This window comes from Lathyrus oleraceus, chromosome 5 (assembly GCF_024323335.1).
Source record: "Lathyrus oleraceus cultivar Zhongwan6 chromosome 5, CAAS_Psat_ZW6_1.0, whole genome shotgun sequence".
NCBI lineage: Eukaryota > Viridiplantae > Streptophyta > Magnoliopsida > Fabales > Fabaceae > Lathyrus > Lathyrus oleraceus.
In genome coordinates, this window is record NC_066583.1 from 626,051,270 (window position 1) to 626,070,949 (window position 19,680).

Genomic DNA, 19,680 nt, shown 5'->3' on the forward strand with positions numbered 1-19,680 from the left:
TGTTTGAGTTCAAATAATGCTTATAGCTATCTTGTCCAGATGGTGATCAGAAGTTGATGAATCTCGATGTGGTTGGAGCAATTCAGAAGGTCTCATATCTTGGGAATTGTTGCAAAAGTTTCAGAGGATGCCGATGGAGCTAATAGAATCAAGAAAATGGATTGAAACTGACTGAAACTCAAAACAAGATAGTTGAATTTTCTGGAAAAAATTTAAGTTGCAACAGGGGTTTCTTGGCTCTCCAAAGCTTGCAAATGAAGGCAATAGCTTCCTATATTTATAGGGAATGTGATTGGATCCAAATATGTGTGAAATGATGCAGAATTCGTGCAAAACGAATTCGATCAGAATGTGTGAAAATGTGACTTGAAACTCATTAAAACTCTGCCAAATGATGTGTTTCAATGGTCAATTAACTTCTGGAGGCTTGGTTAAACATGTTTAGAACCAAAACATTTGCTAATTTGACTTGGAATTGAGATTAGTCATGTTCAAATTTCGGGCAATGGTGATTTCTTCAGTTCCAAGTCACCATGTTAAACTCAATGGGGCATCCTACTCAAGAGGCTTTTTGATCCCATTCTTTTTGCAATGTGTTAACATGATGGTTAAGTTTATAAAGATCCAATAAAGGTTGCATTTGGATGTTTGAGCACAAAGTTATGGTGTCTTGAAGTTGGCATAAAATACCGGTTCCATAACTTAGAAAAATTCGAGTGCTTTAGGGCTGAAAATGACCTATAATGTCCCAATGAATTCCATGGTCTTCCAAGCATATTTTGACCTCGGTACTTGAAGAAAACTTTTAGAGAGTATCACCAATGGGATTGTGCAAAAAGAATCAGCTTCATATGTTGAAAATTGAAGAAGTTATGATCCTTGAAAATTGACAAAAAGTCACTTGAAAATATGTCAAATTTCACTAAGTCCACAAATGACCTATAATGTCTCCAAACTTTGGATGGTCCTCAAAGCATAATTGACTCTTGTCATGTAAGGAGAAGTTGTATAAGATGTTGAGAAGAGTCATATGAAAAAAAGTTCATTAAAAAATGTTGAGAAATGAAGGAGTTGTGATCCTTGGCACTTTGACTTCAAAATGTTGACTTTTAGGTCAAACCACTTGGAACAAGCTTGTGCACTTGGACTTTTCTTGCACTTCTAAGTACATGGGTGATCATATGAACTCAAAATAAGGTGTACTTGATTGCCTCTTGATTAGATTTCTTAAAGCTTGAAGTTGCTTGTTGAAGAAGGCATGAAAATAAACACATGAACCTTTGCCTTTTCTTGAGAAGTAAGCCATCAAACTTTGGGATGCTTTTGACTTAAGGAGCCCTACCTTACATAATAGACTTAAGGGAAACAAGACATATTTTTGGTATTTTGATTAGTGGTTAGATAAACAATGAATCATAAAATTAAAACCTCAATAGGTGCTTGGTGATCCCTGTAAGAAGCAAACCCAAAGATGGATAGGGGAAGGGCCAAGATGCGACCTTGCTTGTATGCCAAAGATGCAAATGAGATGTGGGATTTTAGGGTTAAAACTTAGGGTATGACACGTGGGACACATTGGTACGGTGCTACAATGATGATGCATTAGTGAAGAAGGTGAAGCTTCAGTCTCTACGTAAGCATTATGAGAATATCAACATGAAGAATAATGAGGAGGTACCTGACTACATCTCTAAAGTGATTTTAATCATGAATGCGATAAAGTTGTATGGAGAAACTCTCTCTATAGAAATAATCATTGAGAAGGTACTTAGATATCTTACTCCTCAATTTGATTGCATTGTTGTAGCAATTGAACATTCTAAGGATCTTAACATCATGAGAATTGAAGAGCTGCAAAACAGTCTAGAGGCACAAGAGTTGCGCCTGATTGAGAGAAACTCTGAAATTGAGGTTGAACATTAGGCTCTGAAAGCAGCTAATGGTAAGAAATATTAGAAGCAATCTTGTTTAGAATCCAGGAAGAAATATGATGGTGTTCAGAATTTAGAAACCTCAACTTCTGAAAGGCAGAAGAGTTCTCAAAAGGGGAAAGATAAGTATGACAAGAGGAAAGTTCAGTGCTACTATTGTAAGAAGTTTGGCCACTTCGCTATTGATTGTTGTTCAAACAAGAAAAGGAAGTCAGAAGAAGAAAACATAGCCAGAGGAGATTCAAATGATGAACCTATGCTTTTAATGGCTTCTGAGTCTGATAGCGCGTCTTTGGAAGATTGTTGGTATATGGACACTGGTTGTTCCAATCACCTTACTGGAAATAAGAAATGGCTGGTTAAGTTTGACTCTATGAAGAGGACCAAGATCATATGTGTTAATGATAAGTATTTGAATGCTTAAGGAATGAGAAATGTTAGAATAGTTTTGAATAATGGTAAAATTGCATTGATTCAGAATGTGTGGTATGTTTCTGGCATGAAAAATAATCTGATGAGTGTAGGTTAATTAATTGAGAAAGGATTTTCAATTACCATGAAGGATAATCTTTTGAAGTTGTATGACTGTAATCAGAAGCTGATTATGAAGTCAGAACAGGTAAGGAATAGAACATTTAAAGTGAATGTTAAAACTGCAGACTCTGGATGCCTTAGTGTAACAAGTGTTGTGAAAGAAAGTGAGTTGTGGCACAAAAGATTTGGTCATATGAATTTCAAAAGCTAAGGGCATAAGAATTCAAAGAAGTTGGTACATAAAATTACTGCAATTAAGAAGCCATAGAAGTCATGTAATGTGTGCATGAGAGGGAAGCAACCAAGACTGTCATTTGCATCTGAAATGCCTCCAAGAGCAAAGCATGCTTTGGGTATGGTGTATGTGTGTTGACCATTTCCAGTACCTTCACTTGGAGGGTATAAATCCTTTGTGTCATTTGTTATCGAGTTCACAAGGACGACGTGAGTATCCCTACTACTATAGATAACACTTTATGACGAAAATTTCACCTCCAACATGCCAAAAATCAAGCATATAGGTCATGAGAGCGACATGTTTAATTTGTTGTTGGTTGATGATGTTTTTAATGATGCTTTGGAAGGGTGATTTGAGGGAAAGAGAAGCTTCAATGAGTTTGATGAGGAGGTTATAAGGGACAATGTCAGTGTTTTCTATGTTAGGTGGGAGGTGATGGTCGAAAGAGATGAAATGGGTGGTGAGGAGTTTGATGGGGGAATGTGGTGGAGAAGAGGGTTGAAGTTTTTGAATGTTGAGAGGAGTGTAGATTATGATGATATTGTAGTTTTTGGATTTTTGTTCGAGGTTAAGGGCTAAGGCTAAGAAAGGGATATGACCTTGTGCCATGAATGGGAATAACACTATTGATTGTTTTTGTTCTTCCATGGTTTTGGTTGTTGTGTGTTTTTATGACAATGAGTAGTCTAGTTATGTTGTCTAGAATTGAAGATCTAGTAGCTTTAAATTTGGTCTATGTTGTGGTCTACTTTCAAGGTTTATAATCACTTTTTAGGTATGTTTTTTGAGGTAAGAATTAAAATTAAAAAGTTTTATGATAAAATTAATTTTGTGAGTTGGTGAGATTTGAGAATTAAAACTCCAATTAAATTTTAAATATTTTAATGAAAATTTGTCTAAACTTGTGATTTTGCTATGGATAGTAAAACTTCTTGACTTTGATTTTGTGCTACACATTGATGTCTTTTCTAAAACTTTCAGTTTTTTTAACCGGCGGAATACGTTTGCATCCGCATATATAAATGAAATTGTTGATAAAAATGTGTTAAATACATTTATATCAACATATAAAAACAAAATTGTTGATAAAAATGTGTTAAATCATTTTATTTGAAAAATGTTGTATATAATGAGTAAAAAAATAATTTAATCAATCATTTAACAATGTAGATTTTATATACAAATTGGAAAAAAAAATAAATTATATAAAAAGGAAGCCCGATAAAAATATCTAATACAAATTGAAAAAAATTAAATTATATTTAGAAGAAAACAATAACACTTATTAGAGATAACATATGAAAAATAATTATGTTGTAAATCCAAAAAAAATATTAACGAAATATTTAAGATGGTTAATTTATAAAACCAAGTGTTACTCTTCACATTCTATAAGGTACTAGTTTCAATTAGTAAAAGTAGTTACACTGAATAACATACCCATACGATATCTTCTCCATGCCGCGTCTGCAGTTTCAATCAATAATCTGATGTGTGTAACATTCAATAGAAATGATATGGGGCCCTTTTTCATTCATTTCTAATTGTTTGCGATGGTGATTTGTAGTTGTAGATCAACATCAGTTTTCCATGTTGTTTCGTAATTACAATCAACGATTTAGAAATCGTTTTCTCACTTTTGCATGTTGTTTCATTCTTGTATATCAACATCCGACCAGGAGAAGAACGCGACATGGAGAAAACATCGTCTGAATATGGAATACCAATTAGAAATGAATGAAAAAGGGCCCCATATCATACCATACTCTATATTGTAATAGTTCACGGAAGTAATATTCAATACATTCTAAAAATTGTCTTGTTCTTCCAAGAGTCACAAGTTTATCTCTCTTCATTTGTATTCCCAAATATGAGTATCGAGAAATTGTTTCCATCACTTGGGAGGTTGTACCGATTCTTAGTCATTTGGTTTTGCATATTGATTTACAAATTGTTTGTGATGGTGATTTGTAGTTGCAGATCAACATTGGTTTTTCATGTTGTTTTGTCATTACAATCAGCAATTTAGAAATTGTTTTCTCACTTTTGCATGTTGTTTAACCCATCATTTTGCATGTTACTTCGTTCTTGCATATTAACATCCGACCAGAAGAAGGACACGACATGGAGAATACATCGTCTGGATATGGCATACCTTGAGTTTGAGGAGTCGCGAAAGATGTCTAAGGTAGTGGAGAGAACCAGATGCGGTGAAGAAGCAAATGATGATGAAGGAAAATGGCAAGTCGCTGATCCAGAAGGAGTTATTGCTGGGGAGAAAAGTGTTCATCAGAAAATGCATGCAACAACAGAAAAGGATAATAAAGGAAAAGCTAAAGTCGCTGATCTAGTAGGTGTGGTTTCCGACGACTTAAAAGTTCATGTTGAAAAGAAAGCATTAGAAGATGAAGAACGAAAAAAGGTAGCGTCGGAAGGACACAAAAGGAAAAGGTCTCCCCCACCGATTCCTTATCATATCTCAATATCATCTGAGAGTACGAGGTAAAACCATTATTGTTATTCTGTAATATCCCTATAAAGATTACACATAAACAAAAGTGTTTTCCTTTTGTGATGTTGTTTTTAATTTGAGTTAAAGACACCGATTTCTACCATGCATGTCTGTTAGCTAAAGTTGTATTTGTTATTTTTATTGTGAATGTATTTCTTCAGAGAATAGTTCACATGATGATGATAGTTGTCGCAACGATGCGAAAAAAACAACTGGTGAAAAAAAAAACTGAAGAGTCGCCACCATTCGTTATTTATCCCAAAGGAGGGAAAGGAAACGATCGAAGAAAACCTGAAGAGAAGGAAAAGACAAGGTCTCGCAACCAAATCTAGGGTTCGGGAGTCGATTATGCGAAGGGAAGGTATTAGCACCCCTACGCATCTGTAGTACTCTACGGGATCCACTCTTGTTGTTCTAGTCTAAAGGGTGTAGGTATATCTAAAGTACTATCTGCTAAAAGAAGGGTTAAAAGAAAATGAAAATGACTCGCAAGGATGTCGTATCCACTACCTACGTATCTCATCTGAGTATGAGAATCAGAGTCTTCGTAGCTTGGCTACCTATGGGCGAAAGAGAAGTGTGCTCGGTAAGACATCACGTCTTATGCCTACGTATCTCATCTTGAATGAGAATCAGAGCAAAAACGTAGTTCAGCTAACTACGGGAACAAGGGGTCTCGATTGCAACTAGGGCAAGAGAAAGAGAAGGTCTCAATCGCAATGAGGGCGAGAGAAAAGAATCGCAGCAAGGGCGAAAACAAACAAGGATTAGTTGTTAGTCGTCAGTCAAACTCGGCAAGACATCGCATCTCGTGCCTACGTATCTCATCTGAACATGAGAATCAGAGTTGTCGTAGTTCGCCTAACTACGGGTTAGGGATTGCCATCTGAACATGGACTTACAAAAGAGGACACCAGCTGTGTCAAAGGAAAGTGGGCAATGTGCTCAACGTCCTAGCGGTAGGTGTCGCAGCTCGCTGAATCGAGTCTTAGGCAGTTACCTCTTTGCAATAGAACGGACTGACACGCCACAAGATCGGAGACGCACTGAAGGTCTAAAAGTGGGGAAGCTATGCCCTAGAGTTGTCATGCAATGTGGACCTATGTGTTAGGATTTACAGAGGGGAACATCTACCTAATGTTAGCATGCAAAGAATGAGGGAATTCTACCTATGTTATCATACAAAGGGTTCTACCTAATGGGTGCTACCTAAACGGAACAAAAGTCGACGGACGGAGCAAGGAGAGGAGCCACGGATAAGGGTAGATGGCGATGCCAGAAGCAATCGACTTACAGGTAGATGGCGATGCATGAAGCAATCGACTTACAAGAGGATGGATGAATGCGTGCTGGTTCTGTTAAGTTTTGAAAAGGATTACTCGACGTTGGATTGAGCTTTTGATCTTGTTTTGAAATGATTATCGGATATTCGTTTTAATTCTTGTATTAACAGATGAATAAAGAATGAAAGAATAAATATTATACACTTTATGGGAGAGGGGTACATTTGTTATGAATGGGGATGGTTCATGGCAATCAAACAATAAGAATATATGCCTCAATCATCATACAAGTAGGCAACAGTTATCAATCCAATCAGATAAGTAAACAAGTGGATAATCAAATCCAAGAATCAAAGAATGAAATAATGGAGCATTAAACAAGGCATGGGAAGTATGAACATGTTAAACAATCATGCAATAGGAACATGGATGAAAGAAACAAGTGTAAAAGATAACAGATGAATCAGACAGATGAAAAGATGCACATAAAGGGTCTACTGAAATAATTAAATCAGGAAATGAGGTAAGGATCAAATAAAATCAAGATAAAAGGCCTCTAATACATGGCATATGAGATGAACAAGGGAGGATCAAAAGATCTCTTCAAATGCCATAAGCAATCCCTAAGTCAAACATCGATCATAAAGAAGTCAACTGAAAATTCAAGTCAACTTAAAAAATATCAAATAAATAGCAAATTAATCAAGAAAATTATGAAAAATTAAACTAAATAAGGTGGGGTCAGGACATCATCATCCCCCAAAAAGATTTTAAAAATAATGAAAATTGGTGCATGAATTAAATGAAATAAAACAAAGGTCAAAACAAAAGTCAACCAACCAAACTAGGTCAAAAATAAATCCAAAATAAATTGAAAATGGAAAATAAAATTCCAAGAAAAGGTCAGGTTGACGATGGGACAGTGGTCAACCTTCATCCCAAAAATCAAAAGCTAAAAAGAATTTTAAGTCATGAAAATAAAATCAAGAGTTAAATGTTTGTTAAAATGAACCACTTGGAAAGAATAATTAAAATAAAATATTAACATTAAATAAATACGAAAATAAAAATTAAATTAAATTAAATAATGCATCAAGAAATGTGGAAAATATTTTTGCGGATTTTTATGAATAAAAAAAATATTTTATATCAATTAAAATCAAAACAGAAAATAAATGTGAATTAAAAAAAAGAAAATGAAAAGAGGTGGATTATTGTTGATGGGCCAGGAAAGGGAGGGTGTGAAGAGCAGCTGGCGCAGGGCCCAAGATCCACACCAACTAAATCCAGCGTGACAATTATTAAATGAACATTTTAATAAAATAATTCATGTAACATGTATCAATTGGTCAAGTTCTATTTAAGTGACTACAGGACAAAAAAGCCATGGGCGGCCCAGATTAAAACATAAGCGCTTGATCCAACGGTCCTCAAGACGACACGTGGTCGTCTTCCTCATGGGACCAAAACCCTAATGCCATGCAATGCAAAAACGCGAAAATACAGTGAGTTTTCTCAAACTTCCACTCAAGAATACGACCATCATAGGGCATCAAATGACGTGAAATAAAGCCCAAATCTCAAGTATGAAATGTGGAGATTAACGTGGTAACTTGTTTTAGGTTAAATGATGGCTTAATCATGGAGAAAAGTTGACCACAAGATGACAACATGGCCATGGGAAAAGACAAAAAATTCAACAGCACAAATCAATATCAATAACATTGCCTCGTGTTGAGGGCTTCAGAAATGAGCACAAGCATATGATTGGCATGGTAATGATGATGAGCATGGTAATGGCATGAAACAATAATGATAATAAGCATAGTAAGCAATTCATGGCCATGGGAGAGGAGTAATAAGGGTACCTAGTGGAAGCTTGGTCCACTGTCTCTTGATTGTGGGGAGAAATAGAAGAAGATGAGGTTGCCTTGATGCTTCAAGAAACTTCAACTTGAGAGCTTGATGAGAAAAATGAAATCTGACTTGTGACTTTGCCTTGCTTGCTTGCTCGAAAGTTTTCAGCCAGCCTTTTTAGGTTTAGGGTTTTTTAGCTCTTAAATATGGTGGATCAAATGCTTAATGGGCTCAAAATGATCTGTTTATAAGGTGAGCAAAGGATGTAACTTGGTTGCAATTGGTGAGGTGCAATAGGAAAAGGGAAAGGGCACGTGAGGTTTGTGTTATTTTGGGCTAAACTCTTAAGTGAATGAAATAAAGGTGCATGGCCAAATGAGGAAACAAACATGGGCTAGATTTATGCAACATGGCTTGGTTGGTTTGGTTTGGCAAGAAAACAGTCCAAAGGGGTGACTTTGAGGCCATGTAACTTGATGATCAAGTCACCAAATGATGAAATAATGCAAACAATAGCAAGACCTCATGGAGCATAGCATGTTTCATGTTGAGCATGAGTGGAAATAAGGAGTGGAAGAAGGTGAAAAATGGGCCTCAATTTCAGGTCTCACCATGCAAAACTGGTTGGGCAAGTTTGGCCTAAAATCTGCCTAGAAAATCAAGTCATGGTGCCAACTTTAAATGAATGTACCTTTCAAACCATGGATCCAAATGAGATGATTCCAAAAGGAGCTGAAAGAAGACATGGCAAGGTACAATTATTGTGAAGAAAACATTTTCAAATGATGCCTTGAAGTGCAAGAAAACTGGCCAAGAAGTCTTGACAGACTTTGAGGATCTTTGGACTTGGAAATTTTTCTAAGTGTCTTAAAAAAATGTCTCACTTTGACTAAGCATAACTTTCTCAATATTGATCCAAATGGAGAAAACTTTATATTTATAGAAAGATTGGAACAAGAGGAACAACTTTCATGTTGGAGAAATTTCCAAATGGAGCTTTTATCTTGATGGAAAATGGGCTTAAAGTGAGTGCAACAATCATGAAAACTTGCCCTAAATGGAAAGTCAACCATTTCCAAATTAAGTAACTTTTCCAATTCCTGATTAAATGATGAATCCATGATCCAAACTTGATCAAATTTCACATGTAGGATCCCCTAGGCATGGATTTTGAGATTCCACTCTCAAAAAGTCAGGAGTTGACTTTTCTGGCCCCACAATTGACTTTTCCCAAACTGTCTGATTCCCGATTCCAGTGATCAATTAAAGCACTTCTAGCTCAAATAAAAAGATGATTTTTTTGTATGTAGACCCTTGTGGACATATGGAGGGCCATGGAAAAGAGTTTCACCCAAAGAACCAGAAATAAACTGATTTTATACCAAACCCTAATTTTAGGGCAAAACTGATCGGGAACTGATTGCACTACTTGCCAATGGATCTTTCTGAGATAATTGTGAATCTTCCTAGGCCAAGATTCCTCTCCAATCATGACATGGATGAGCTCCTCTACTTCCAAACAAACATTGCCTGTTGCAGGTAACCATGAAACCCTAATTTCCTGATTAAATCCAGATGAACACTCTGATAGCTCTGAATCCTTCACTGATGAACTGAGGACCACAATAAGATACCTGGAGCCCCCTGAGACCCTTGAGACTTGTATAATTAGAGAATGAAGTCCAATTCTCAATCTTGCTTTGTGTGGGCTCCCTCTGTTAAGGAGTGATTCAATCAAAACCTGATTCCCAAGCCACTAATGCAGTATGCAATGAGTATGACCTAGTATGATGCCAATGAAGTGTGAAACATAATCACATGCTTCCAAGAAAAATGAAGGGTAAATTTTGGGGTATTACAATAGTGAAGAATCTTTTGGATTTGAAGTAGAAGAATGCATGTGGCAGAGGATAGTTAAATTATGGAAGGTGTTGAAGAAAAATGTGTTGGTAAGTTGTAGAGTATAGATTTAGCATGATGATTAGAAGTTTGTAGGATGTGACAGTTAATGAGTAAGTTGTTAATATGTGCAACAAATTCCTCGAGACGTGATTAGGAGGGGTTTGTTTAGGGAATAAAGTTGGATCGAGTTGGTCGATACCGACACTGGAGATTTGTATCAGTGTGAGCTACATAGTGCTGAAAGGAACCGAAAAGAGGAAAAGTTTCTTGGACACGGGTGGTATGATTTTGCCAAGAATAGAAAGCTGAAGAAAGGAGATGTATTGGGTTTTTTCTTTCGCTATCCTCCAGGCATAAGATTGTTTGTGCCTGTGGTGAACCAATAAATGTCGGTTGAGGATGTGCGAAGCCGTCAAATCTTTTGGTGGTGTATGTGGATGTATTGGAAATAATTTGCTGGTATGTGTTTAATGTGGTTGGTCCAGTTTGTCATTTTGAATTAGCTTTAATGAATGTTTGTAATCATGTTGTATGTGCAGTTTGAACATGTCATGTTGAAGTAGTAATGGTAATATAAAAAGCATGTTATGTATTGTCGTGTAATTTGAATATTATATAGTTTGAACACCAGGTTACAAAGTTGCATATAACTTGAATATTATGTATTACTAATATTAAGCAATGGTGGTGTAAAACCATTTTGTTTAATTGTTGTAAATGTATGTTTATTCATGCGTTAGATTTGATGGATAGTTATAGTGAGAATGTAAGTGATGTTATTGATCAAAGGCAACATGTTTTGGTGAAAAAGAAAAACGACGTTTGCCTTTTGGATGTGTGGGCAAAAGTGGATTGTTGTAAATGTTTGAAGTAGTAGGCACAAGTTGTTGTCTAAAAGCTATGTTGAATAGAATATAAAAAATGAATTGATATTCCAAAGTTTAGGGGATTCAATCGAATTAAAAGGTTGTGGAAAACTTCTTTGTAAACAACGTTTATCGTTGTAGACTTAGCGTTGTTGTTGTCATCGTGTACCAAGATTTTGATCCCTTTTTGGTTGTGACTCTTGAAAGTGCGACATAAGTTTGGCCATAAGTGAAAACATCTCTTTATATATAAAGTCTTGCCCAATCCAAGGACCGCCCTTGGGATTTATTAATCGTTATTGCATATGATACCATAATTGGAAATTGATGCCTGCTTAATTTGAATGGCCAAGGGGATTGGGACGGGGACATATCCATTCGGGGAATGTAAATCAATTTTCCATGATTGGCCATCTTTTTTTACGATAAACCTTGTGCAATTACACAAACCTTCAGATTGATCGATGTTCCTCATAAGCATAATTGGTGTTTCGACCTTTAACTTAATGTGATGGTTAGGCAACCCATATTTTTTCAATGAACTAAGAAATTTGGGGCTTAGAACATAAGGGAAGTTGCTATCGTGTATTTCTGATCGATCAACAATATTTGAGCTGTAGTAATCATGTATGTCTCCTATATATGAAAGGAATAATTATGAGGGAAAATAAATAGATATTTAAATGTCATATTGAAATAAAAAATTAATAACTTTACCTGGCATCAAGTCAAGAACATGATCCTTGATTTGATTAACAACTTCCAATGTTGATGCTAGTATGACCCGACTTTTGAGGTAGTCGTAAGATTGATAACTATCTATGAAATTCAGATAAGTACTGTTGACAATGACAACAATAGGGTCGGTAAAGTTAGTTATTAAAATCCCAGAGGGCACATTAATTTTGGAAAATCTGTCATTTGGTTCATAAACTCTACCTTCATAAATTTTCAAAAGCCAATTTGAGAAGCTCGCGATTTCCCTTCTTTCTTCTTCACATGGTCCACAATGTAGACACATATTCTTGGTTAAAGTCAAAACTTTTATAATATGCCATATATAAGAAACATTTATTGAAGAGCGGACAATATCATAAGGGCTACCTCTAGGGACCACATGTAAAATTTGTCTGAAGTCACCACCAAAGACAACAACCTTGCCACTAAAACCAACGTCAAAATTAGCGTAGATACTCATGACATCCTTCAAGGTTCGGTCAAGTGCCTCAAAAGCATGCTTTTGAGCCATGGGTGCCCCATCCCAAATAATCAACTTTGTTTTCCTTAGAAGTTCTGCAACGTCGTCGTAGTTAACTTTGCAGTAAAATTTTCCAAAGTAGGGACAAGTATCTTGAACTTAGAATGCGTTGTTCTACCTTCTGGTAACAAAAGAGACGATATTCCACTTGTTGCAACTGTTAAACATATATCATGTTTTGACCTTGTTGATTCTAAGTATTGGCAGCAATTTTGGTAAAACAAAGAGTGTTCACAAGATGTCTTGTGTGATGTCTTAACATAAGATATCCTATGTACCTGCTGGAATTAAAGAACATATGCAAGCAGGATTGTTTCAGAATGCCACATACAATGACAAGGCTTCTGATATTGGTTGTACCTGCTGGAGCTTATATGGAAGACATGTTCATGCAGGATTGTTTCAGATGACATACACAATGTCATGTTATCTGATATGGTTGTACCTGCTATAAAAGGAAACTGGATTATGCAGGATTTTTCCAGGATGTCAGACCCGATGTCATGACATCCTGTACACAGAACATTCAGTATGAATGTCTGGTGTTTTGTGATTGCACAATTAATGGCAATCATTGGTTGATTGAAGATATGGCTAGCTGGCGCATTCAATCATGGATTACAACCAGATTTACTTATTTTCCAAGGAAATCTTGAAGACTCAATCAGAATATTTGGTGAATATACAGTTTCCAAATATGGAGATCTTTTAGGAAATAAAAGATTGAAGACCTTGATTGTAGCAGAAGAATTCTGCCAGCTTTGTAACAGCAAAGGAGAAGCTTGCTGCGATTTCTGAAGGCCCAAATCCAGTTGGGTGGTTAGGTTATAAATAGCAGATTGTAACATAGGTTTTGTAAGCCTTAAACAATGTAAAAATTAGAGGTGTGTGTGTGAGGTAAACCTCCCAACCTGTGGGAAGGTTACCAGGTGTTTCTCAGTGCTTGAAAGCATGAGAGTATTTGTAACTCAAAGCCTGTAGGCAAGAGAGATTATGTTCTTGAATGAAGCTGTGAAGCAAGTTCAAGTTGTTTAAACATTACATGGTACTTGTAATGATAGGAATGGAAACTGGAGGTTTCTATCTAGGAGTGCCTAGGTATAGATTGCACTGGGTAGGGATTAAGTGAGGAGTTGTAAACGGGGGAGTTTAACTCTGAATTAATACTGCTAATAGTGGATCTTCTTCCTGGCTTAGTATGCCCCCAGAGTAGGTAATGTTGTACCGAACTGGGTTAACAATTACTGGTGTTTTTACCTTCTGCACACTATATTTTGTTTGTTATAATTCAGTCTGTTTCTAGTCTGTTTATGAAGGGGATAACAGACTTGACACATAGTCTGCAGTCTGATTACAAAACAAAATGTTATGACATTCATTATTGACTGCTGTTACTGATAGACTGATTGGTCTGTTACAGTTCACCCATCTGTAATGTTGAGACAAGTGATGTTCAAAACAATATTGAGACATCATGCTGATAACTGGGCAGGATCAATAAACATAAGGGCTATGTTTGATCTCTACTGTGTGTTTGCACTAGATGGACAAAATTGGTTGTTCCTCTATCCATGGTGGTATATTAGCAGATGTCTTGACATCTGTGGCTGAGTACATATGAGTACTGGGGTTTAATTCTTATGACAGTCTTGTTGTATTAGTAACAATGTTGGATCAGATGTCATGACTTCGTGTAGAACATCTGAACTCTGACTATACCAGAATTTCAATTGGTATCAGAGCAGGCATCCTATTCTGTTTCTAGATGAGATCCATGGGTGATATCTTCTGGTATCTTGCAAGGAGTTATGTCAGTACTGTTGAAGGTTCTGTGATTCATCTGAATGGTCCCTTGAAGTAGGTGGTTGGACTATTCATGACAGGAACTGTGTGTACCTGTCTCTGGAGGTTGGCAATTGGCCTTTGTGTGGAACAACTGTGCTAGTATTGAATCATATTCAATATTGGTATGATCTTGGAGGCTGATCTGGAGAAGTGTGTGCTCATAGGTTGAGTTGTATTATGATTTCCGCTGCATAATACCTGGCAAAACTCAAACTCTGATGTAGTTTCCCCTCATGTGGATGAAAGGCTACTATATTCAAGATTTCTTCAGAATCTACTGTAGATGTCAAAGATACTTGAGTCTCCTCAAGTCCACTCATCATGACGTTCTCGCTTCAGGATTGTAAGAATCACCTGATCACTGATTCTTTTACTCTCTTGGGTAGTGTATATGAAGACCTTGAAGACTTTCAATGAGGGTTTGTTCCAAGGAGGTGGAAATAATGTTCTATGCGATGTTAGAACATGTTGTTCAATAAGTATGCAGCTACTGGTTGAAGAGCAGATGGTTTTAGGTGTCAAACAAAGGGATACTTGTGTTTGGAACCTACTCCTGACCTGGAAGAGGAGACATATGTGGGTGCTAAGTTGACAAGGGTAGGGTCAATTGTTTGTGTGCTCAATAAGGTCACTTTTAGAAGTCTGATCTCTAGAAGTGGAGCTGGTTGGGATGTGACATTGAGAAATCTCCTGCTGATTGTCTTATTCCTGTAGATTGATCAGGGTTGGAGAGTTGTTCTCTGAAGCACTATGTTGTGTGGGAAGACAAGCCCCCTGGATGTTAGAAGTCAATATTGGGGTAACCTGATTGCCATTGGGACCATGAATCTTGTTATTCAAACACCACGCTCAGAAGTGGCTGTTATTTCAAGGAGTGAGAATATGAAGATTCAGAGACTGGTTGAGGTAGTATGCTCTGGCAATGCATAACTACTATTGAAGGGTGTTGTTTTCTTTCACCAGTACTTATGGTCAGCTGGAGTCTGATTGGTGTGATTGGAGTATGTATAGGTATAACTCATAGAGTTAATTGCCACCGATAGGGGTGATGTATGTCATGTTGAGACATGTCTGTACAATGCATGGATATTGGTGTGAAGTTTCCATGATTGTTAATTTGAGGAGGAGTTTTGGTTAACCTCCTCACGTTCGGTCAACCTAGGGTCTGGTTGGCTGTTGACCTGTGTCACATGGGTTCTGGTGGTTGTGTGACACATTTGCAAGGAAAAGTTCATCTCTATCATTCCTAAGGGTGAATTTAATCTGGGAAGACTTTCAAATCTGTTGAGGTGCTTGCAAGCAGAAGATGTTGACACTAGAAGAGTATTTTCAAAGTATTCTTATGGTGGAAGTATCTGAAAGGAATATTGGGAAAGGATTTAAGATCAATGTCTACTTGTGCCAAGTACAAGTATTTAATTGATTATCCTTGGAGCTCAAGATAAATGATGTTTTAAAAGATGTTGGAACATCTCATCTTCAAGATCCTGTGCAGAATCACAGGAAGGATAGTACATTGGTTTATGATCTATCACTTTGGTGGCAGCAAAAGCATTTGATCACTAAAAAGGTTTCATGGCAAGAAACATGCTCAGCCCTGGTATGTACAAGAAGAAGAAAACATCATAGTCCTGATGGTGGTTACTTGGATCAGTTTACTTCTGATCTAGGTAAGGAAGTGCATTAGCTAATGCACACTATGGAGTCAAGAACAAGTGGCAGCAGTCTTGACATCATGGAAACAACTTTGCTTTAGGAAGTGGAATCCTTGGTATAGCTGAAGGGACAGTTACTAACTGGTCCTTCTGAAGACTCATGCATCAGAGTGTCTGATGTCTTTGGAGAAGAAGCAGGGATTCATCAAGGTGTGAGCTTGGATGACTTAACTGCAAACCTGCAAGATGGAGGATGTTTACTCAAACTTGATTCCACAATCAAGTCTATGAGAACATTGAACTCTTGTTCTGTGAAGGGAGGAAGTTCTTTCAAGTGGCAGAAGAAGGAGCTGAATTCAACAACTAGATGTCAAAACACAATGTTATGACATTTGGTTCAACATCAGAATCTTAGTTGGTGAAGTGGCACATCAACTTGAGATAGAAGGGTCTACAGGGTTGTAGATTGGATACTTCAAAAAGGTCGTTCTCGTTGCAGTTCTATGGAGTTGCTGGATAGAGAGGATGTTACATGTTCATGTCTTAGAAAATCTAAGTTTTGTTCAACATGTAGCTTGAAGTTCAAGTCTCACTTGGAAGGTCAGAATATCTTAGGGAGTAGTTTGATAAACATGGAGAGGTCAAAAGAATGACATTTGACTTTTTCATATGAGGATTCATGAAGGAGGTAATCAACCAGTGACATTTGGTCTATCTCAGAAGTGAGTTCGAAGAATCAAGATAATCTACATATGGCAACTGATTATTCTTGAGGATAGTCCGAGACAAGTTACTTTTGGGCAGAAAAGTAGTAAGTTGAAGACAAAAGGAGGTGTTTTCTAGTCATCTCTTGGAGCTTGTGGAAGGAGTTCTGAGCTATCTATTGTAATGGGATGAGAATGTATATGTCCCAATTTGTGTCTGGTTTCTTGTGGATCAAGCTAATGACTCAGTGATAGCTGAAGATTATCAGATGGTGTTATGTTGTGAAGGATGTTCTAACTCATGTTAGAACATTTTGTGAGGTGGTTTTTTGTTCTGGTTGGAAGAGAGATTGACACAGAGTGTGGATGTGTTCAGCCAAGGGGGTTGAACAGAGGGTGTGCTCTTGAAGACATGAAGATGCGTCTTATGTTTTCCATTCATCAAGTGGTCTGGGTTCTCTTTGAATCAGGAAGAATGTGAAGGTCCAACTTTGGGGTGTTGGATATGTTCATGTGTGATCTCCAAGTTTCAAGAGGAGAGTTGGTTGTTCATGACAAGGGGAGTTCTATCTTTGCACTGCAAGTAATCATCAAGCTTGTGGTCTATGTGTTCTCAGATAACAAGGTATGACACTTTGTTAGTTAGTGGGATGATGTGGTGTGTGTCAAGGCTGAGTGAGCAGAAGAATGTCTGACCGGATGTCATGACATTGCCTTGGACAATATTGTTATTTCCTTCTGAAACTTACAGTCATAAGGAAATATGGATGATGGTGTGTACTTCCTGAATATTATGTTTTAACATGCTTAATGTTATAACATCTGATCTAACATTCTCTACTAGGCTAATAAGACATTTATTTTATCTCATTGGTCACCTTTGGTCAATTTTGACTAAAAAGGGGGAGAAGTGAAGTGCTGTTATGGAAGTTGTATGTGGCTGGACCGGAGGACAGGTATTATTGAAAGAAGTGCACAGGTGCTACAACAGTATGGTTGTATGTTTACAGATGTCAAACAGGATGTCTGATATGGTGCACAGGTGTTGTTGTTAAAGCACATGTCAGTATGACATTCTGGCTGGTACAGGTACTGGAGACCTGATTGCACAGATTTAGGGGGAGAAGAAGTACCCTTGTGCATTGTGCATTTGTGTGTCTTACTAGTTGCATCCATAACTAGTAATTCTGTTGATTGTTGCACAGATTTAGGGGGAGGAGAAGTACCCTTGTGCATGTGTGTATTACTAGTAGCCATAACTAGTAATTGTTTTGCTTCTGCTGCTGATTAAACTACTGTTATGTGGTTTAACTACTGATAGTTTGCCTTGTGAACAAAAAGGATAGATAGATGTTTTAGCCAAAATTTGCCAAAGGGGGAGTTTGTTGATTCTAAGTGTTGGCAGCAATTTTGGTAAAACAAAGAGTGTTCACAAGATGTCTTGTGTGATGTCTTAACATAAGATATCCTATGTACCTGCTAGAGTTAAAGAACATATGCAAGCAGGATTGATTCAGAATGCCACATACAATGACAAGGCTTCTGATATTGGTTGTACCTGCTGGAGCTTATATGGAAGACATGTTCATGCAGGATTGTTTCAGATGAGATACACAATGTCATGGTATCTGATATGGTTGTACCTGCTATAAAAGGAAACTGGATTATGCAGGATTTTTCCAGGATGTCAGACCCGATGTCATGACATCCTATACACAGAACATTCAGTATGAATGTCTGGTGTTTTGTGATTGCACAATTAATGGAAATCATTGGTTGATTGAAGATATGGCTAGCTGGCGCATTCAATCATGGATTACAACCAAATTTACTTATTTTCCAAGGAGATCTTGAAGACTCAATCAGAATATTTGGTGAATATACAGTTTCCAAATATGGAGATCTTTTAGGAAATAAAAGATTGAAGACCTTGATTGTAGCAGAAGAATTCTGCCAGCTTTGTAGTAGCAAAGGAGAAGCTTGCTGCGATTTCTGAAGGCCCAAATCCAGTTGGGTGGTTAGGTTATAAATAGCAGATTGTAACCTAGGTTTTGTAAGCCTCAAACAATGTAAAAATTAGAGGTGTGTGTGTGAGGTAAACCTCCCAACCTGTGGGAAGGTTACCAGGTGTTTCTCAGTGCTTGAAAGCATGAGAGTATTTGTAACTCAAAGCCTGTAGGCAAGAGAGATTATGTTCTTGAACGAAGCTGTGAAGCAAGTTCAAGTTGTTTAAACATTACATGGTACTTGTAATGATAGGAATGGAAACTGGAGGTTTCTATCTAGGAGTGCCTAGGTATAGATTGCATTGGGTAGGGATTAAGTGAGGAGTTGTAAACGGGGGAGTTTAACTCTGAATTAATACTGCTAATAGTGGATCTTCTTCCTGGCTTGGTATGCCCCCAGAGTAGCTAATGTTGTACCGAACTGGGTTAACAATTACTGGTGTTTTTACCTTCTGCACACTATATTTTGTTTGTTATAATTCAGTCTGTTTCTAGTCTGTTTATAAAGGGGATAACAGACTTGACACATAGCCTGCAGTCTGATTACAAAACAAAATGTTATGACATTCATTATTGACTGCTGTTATTGATAGACTGATTGGTCTGTTACAGTTCACCCATCTGTAATGTTGAGACAGGTGATGTTCAAAACAATATTGAGACATCATGCTGATAACTGGGCAGGATCAATAAACATAAGGGCTATGTTTGATCTCTACTGTGTGTTTGCACTAGATAGACAAAATTGGTTGTTCCTCTATCCATGGTGGTATATTAGCAGATGTCTTGACATCTGTGGCTGAGTACATATGAGTACTGGGGTTTAATTCTTATGACAGTCTTGTTGTATTAGTAACAATGTTGGATCAGATGTCATGACTTTGTGTAGAACATCTGAACTCTGACTATACCAGAATTTCAGACCTCAAAGTACTTGCAAGTGTTCTCCACATATAAGTTTTACATGTTCCGCCATATGTAACACCTCATTTTTCTAGAAATTATTTATATTAATTAATTATAATTTTATTGTGTATCAAATTATTATTTGTGTGATAATTGAAACATGTTAGGGCAATAAGGGTGGGT